This window comes from Leuciscus leuciscus (assembly GCF_965113295.1).
Source record: "Leuciscus leuciscus genome assembly, chromosome: 4".
Taxonomy (NCBI): Eukaryota; Metazoa; Chordata; class Actinopteri; order Cypriniformes; family Leuciscidae; genus Leuciscus; species Leuciscus leuciscus.
In genome coordinates this window covers 24,774,190-24,780,416 of record NC_138728.1, presented here as the reverse complement: position 1 = coordinate 24,780,416, position 6,227 = coordinate 24,774,190, and positions in this window count along the sequence as shown.

The following is a 6,227-nucleotide window of genomic DNA, read 5'->3' as shown; positions in this document are numbered from 1 at the left end:
CAGTTGGTCTTCATTCCTTCATTCAGATTATTTCATATTGGTTAAGTCTTTTGTCCCAGTGCTTCAGAATCACTGTGTTTATATTCAATGAATCTGTTTTTGGAGCAAATATAGTAGCCTATAGAGAAAGCCACAATTCACAAAGAAATGTAACAAAGCTTTTTCAAAGTTTCACAGTAATAAACAGGAAAAAAATTTATAATGTTAAAGAAACAATGTTAATGCGGAAAAATTCATTATGAAACTCATGCAATTTCAGCTATATATAATTACTATACAGCTATTGGTCATAAAGGGGGCAGAAATTCAATACATATTTACACAATTAAACAGAATGAGTTACAGCAGATTTCTAGTTCCCATCATGCTTTGCTTAAGACTCTAGGAGTAAATGTTGAAATTAAGTGGTATTGCATGTGTTTTTGCACAATATTAATATAGGGGAGATCTGTTAGTGTTAATGTTCTGTTATGTTTGGTTTTACATTGTGCTGAAGAGTAGAGCCATTTATGATGAATGTAAGCATATTTTTCACAGTTACAATTCATGATGATATTATGTCTGAAATAGTGTGTATTATTAAATGTTTCAGTAGGGATAATGAGTCAAATTACAAATAATTATAAGCCAGGCTTGTTACAGATTACAGTAACATGTGGTTAGGTCGAGGATGGGCCAACAAACATTAAGATTATACTGCTTTATTTAAAAACTGTAACTGCACTTGTTGATGCAGTGGTAGTCTCTCTGCTAGTTGTGTTCATTTATTCATTCATTGTTAATTTACAAAGCACATTTGAAAACAACTCAAGGTTGACCAAAGTGCTGTACAGAAACAACATGATCAATAAATAAGGAAAAACAAAATTAATACATATTAACAATCCATATAAAAAATAACATAGAGACTGGAACAAAGATTAAAGGCCACAGTAATTAAGTGAGTTTTGAGCTTTGATTTAAAAACAGAAAGAGATGAAGCTGTTCTGATAGATACTGGCCAGTTATTCCAAAGTTTAGGGCCAGCAGTAGCAAAGGCTCAGTTCCTTCTATGTTTCAGTCTAGAGCTTCGGACAGAGAGCAATCTTAAATCCTTGCCTCATTAAAGCAACAGCTGTTTACTTCTACTGCATGGTAACGGTGGCGCATGTTAAGGTGGCAAAATGCATAGCGTTGCTCACCTCACTTTTATATTTTGGTTATTGAACCTTTGGTTTGGTTTTCAGATTGTCACCACAAAACAACACTTGCGTCAATCGGCCACGAATGTACTGTAAATGTTCTAAGGAACAGAGTGAGATATACATTCACTGCTTGCATTGCCGTCATGCTTGCCAGGAAGGGAGTGAAACACACACAGTTTCATCAAATAATCCGTCATCAATAGAGGCTTGCTTCGATGATTTAGTACAATTGCGTTCATATCAGCAGCGATCCATACTGGAGATCACATGAACTGTACCCCAGACCACCCTTTTTGTAGCTCTCTTCACTACAACACAGACACAGGTCGGTTCCTTAAAACGGGCGTTTTAATTATTTGGCTCGTCTTGTTTACGCCATGAGAAATGCATTCATAAATTAACATAATACAAACACATCAGCCTATTATACAATGCAGTCTTAAAGGAAACGAGATGCAAAAAAAATATGCTTTCAATACATCAAACAAGTATACATGTGAAACAAATACCTCGTTGGCTGCAAATACCTTGTTGGCTGCATCGGGGGCGACGCAATATTTTGTCATTTCCGCTAAAGTGGAACGACTTACGCCTTACATTTAAAGAGCCACAAATGAATTTACATGGCATTACATCAAATTCACATTTTTACATTGTACCTCCAATAGATGAATGCATGAAATGATGGATTTAATTATAAATGAATTATTAAACAAATCCATAGAACATCTGCATAACAACAATTACACTCCCACCAAAATCACTCATTTACTCGAAATGTGGGAATTTTCTTAGAACAAATAATATATGTGATCAAATAATAATATGAAAAGAATTTGATTCATGCCTTTTAGTCCTAAATGAGTGTAGTCATGATGTGTATGTGACTTAATTGGCTTCAAGTAAAGTAACTACCTTGTGAATAGGCCTTTCTAGGTAAACTGATGTAGTTTGTGGGTTTCCCTTAACAAAGGTAGTGTCACTGACTAGTTGCTTCACCTTTCGCACAATGCCATCTGAACTAGGGTGAGCTTCTACCACTCTGGCAAGCTTCCATTCGTTTCTTTGAGCGTTGTCAACTTGCAGAATCACAATGTCATCTACTTGTGAATTTCCATTTTTGACGTTGTTGGAGATTCAACAGATATTCACGTTTCCATCTTTGCCAAAATTCATTGGCCAAGAATTGCACTCTTCTCCAGCTTTTACGCAGATAGAGGTCTTCTTTGCCGAACTGTCCGAATGATTGCAGATTTCATGGTTAGTATGTGATTAGGAGTGAGGGGTTCTGGACCGGCAGGATCGTGAAGATGTTCAACTCTCAGCGGTCTGCTATTATGGCCATTGTCTCGTAAAGGAATGTCTTCAGAGTTGTGGTATCAAGTCTACTTGCAGACTTGTCGAGCTTGGCGGTCAGGATACTTCGGATCGTTAGAATCTGGCGCTCCCAGACTCCGCCCATGTGACTCGCTGAGGGAACATTCACTACAAATTCACAACTGATTGCTCGCAGACGTTCCTTAATCCATCCCTTTGCTCAACTCAGAAAACTCTCTTCTAGTGGCCATGAAATTTGTTCCCTGATCACATCTTAATTGGCATACAGGTCCTCTGATGGCTATGAACACTCAAAGTGCATTCATGAAAGCATCTGTGGTCAGATCGTCAAGCCTTTCTGTGTGTACGGCTCTAGAGTACAAGCAGGTAAACAGCAATCCATATCGTTTTAATTCCTTTCTTCCCTCCTTTACGATGAAGGGGCCGAAACAATCTATACCACTGAATGTAAAGGGGAGGGGATGTCTCTGTTCTCTCTTCCGATAGATCTGCCATTCGTTGAACCTCAGTAGCTCTTCTGTATCTTCTACATTTTGCACACTTGTAGATGTGTGAAGAGACCACGTTTCCACATCCCTAGATCCATAATCTGTTTGCACTCAACTCATTCATGGTTATGCCTTTTCCTTGGTGGTGTACATGCTCATGATGATGTTTAACGAGCAAGGCAGACACGTGAGATTTCTTCGTAAGTATTACGGGATGCTTAACGTTATGATGCAAGGTTGATTGAGATAGCCGTCCTCCCACCCTGAGGACACCATTCTTGTCCAAGAAGGCATTTAACTGACGCAAACTGTTGTGCTTGTTCAGGGTACCTTCTTTCTGGAGCTTGATCTTTTGGATATCTTCAGTGAAGGCGTCTTCTTGCACCAGCTTGATAATGGCTATTTCAGCTTCTTTTCTTTCTTCAAGACTAGTTGCTTCATTCATTCTTGGCTGAACTTTCTTGAATTCTCTGATGCATCTCTTGAGCCTGGCGACAGCCCTCACTGCCCTGGACCAGTCAGAAAATTTAGTAAAGTGGTTCACCATTGAATTGACTTCCTTTGTCTTAACTGTGCAAACGTGGGCTTTCTGAAGCTCCAGGTCAGTCATTTCTATTTCTCCCACCGTTTCCTCTTTGTGTGGGAGATTCCTCTGCCACAGAAAGTTGGGTTCCTTTAGCCAGTTAGACTCTTTCAGCTGAATGGCACTCAGCCCTTGTGAGGCGTGGTCAGCAGGATTGTTTTCAGAGCTGACATGACGCCATTGTTCAGGGTATGTACTGGCTTTAATGCGTTGAATTCGGTTGGCTACAAACCTTTGAAATCTCTTGGCATCGTTATTCACATAGCCAAGGACCACCATCGAATCAGTCCAGTAATACGCTTACAGTTCCCTTCTGATGACATCACCGTTATGGACTGTCACAGCTGTCGACAGTTCAAGCCTTGGGATAGTCGTTAAATTTGTAGGGGCTACTCTCGCTTTTCCCACGATGAGTGAGCAACTGACCTGCCCTGTTTCACTTACTGCATGGAGATATGAACATGCACCGTATCCACTGAAACTTGCGTCTGAAAAATTGTGAAACACAACCTGTTCTGCTTGGTCCCTAACTAATGAACTGGGCTAAGCTAAGTGCTATCAAAGTGTCGCCGCGCGCCAGAGCGATTGAGTGCACGCACTGAGACGAGAGAGATATGTATCAACTCGTCTTAGTTAAGGGAATAACATAGTTTAATATGAAAAAACGGTACCTCTTTTCTTGAAGTTCTCTTCCCTTTTCTGTTAAGGTTCTGGTTCTTTCACTTCTTTGCAGCCTTTCCACCTCTTCCTCTGCATGTTCTTGGTCTGTAACTTCAAGCTGAACAGTTGATTTGGCATTTTTAAGGCAGGCTTCAGCATTTGAGTCAGACATCCTCGAATGAATATAGAATGTATGTGACCACTGAGCTTAAATTAAATTTGTGTGTGTTAAATTAAGCTTGTTTATAAGTGAATGTAAGCTACAATGTGCCTGAAAGTGAATAATCAGGTTGATAATAACTGTGCGAGTTTCTTAACAACTATAGAAATATGGAAATCAGAATTTTCTAAATACAGACTTCAATATTGCATCAGTTTAAACTTATCTACTTGTAAATGGCTTCAATTTTGGATCAAGAAATATAAAATAAAATAAAATGATTACAAATTTCACTTCACTGTGTATAACACAATGAATAAACCTTAACTGCAGAGAGAATGTACTCAAAATGTATTAAATTACTTATTCTTCCCAAAAGAAAGGTTTCTATACACGTGTAGTTTCCCTTTAACCCTCTGGGGACCAAGCTGTTTTTGGGGCCCTTGAGATGTTCTGACATGCTCTGACATTTGTGCTTTTTTCAGTTATTTATAAACATGTTAATGGCAAAGGTGTAAATTCACTCTATATAGCACAAACAGGCCTACCATAATATGCGAGCAACATGTATGTAGATGTTTGTATTTTTAAGAGAATAATGTTTATGCGTGGTTATTTAAAAAAATAAAAATGAAAGTTGCTGAAATAAGACCACAAAACTCATACAAAATATGTGCCCACAAGACTTTTGACTAATGGATGTTTTCTCTTGGAGTTCTAGCTTCAAAATTATGTGAAAATAGTCTTGCTTTATCGTTCACAAAAAAAAAAAACATTGATTTAAATGGTGTAAAACAGGTTTTGCTTGGAAAGCAAATATGCGAGGGGGAGGAGTAGTTTACACCTTAGATTACCCAGTCCCACCCACTCTGCATAATGACTCTGCATAATTAGCCATTCATTCAGGTGTGACACTGACTGAGCCACAATGCAAGGACAAAATAGCCTATATATTTAGAAGAAGACTTATATTGACCATTTAAGATTTTGCTTACATCTATCTTGTAAATATGTTTTGCTATTTTATTAAAAAGGTTACAATTACAACAATAATTACAATTTCAGCAATATTTCTGCAAAAAAAAGTACTCTTTCTTTGTAAAAAAAAAGAAAAAAAGATTATAGGCCTACATTTTATCATATGTATTCATTAGTTTGAATATAGCCAACATTGGAACATCTTAGTCTATGACTTTATTTTTGACAAAATAGTATTTTATATATATGAGCAGAAAAGCTTATTTGATGTGACAGTATATTCTACAGTAAAAACTGTACCCAAATCTAGTCAACAAAATGTTGTCTTTCATACTTCGCCTGACTGTAACGCAGTAACTGTAACTGTAAAAGCAGTTTATTCTTTCACACACAGACGCGCGATTCATATTTAGGCTAAACAGTCTTTACAAATATGTACCCTTCATTCATCTCACAGAAACGCTATTCATATTATAGAAACGCGATTCATCTTTTTGTTTACATAAGCCTACAACGTTATTCCATAACGTTATTCCACATTAACACTTGAGAAAGGATAACTTAGCCTACCTCACTCCTCAGCGGGATCTGCTCCTCATATCAGCACGGAAAATTTTCTCCATAAGGTAGGCTATATTATGCCTCTTTGTTTACAGCTGATGTGGGGGCGTTTCACAGACTGAAATGGTTCTCAGAATTTGCGTTTGAATAGCACGCGCTCTCCGGGGCGTGGTCAAATTACTTTTGAATGGCTCCTAATGAGCTCGACTGGAGTCGCTCTCTTTTTATACAGATTACAGAAGCTGATAATATTTGTTTTTTATATAAATTACTTC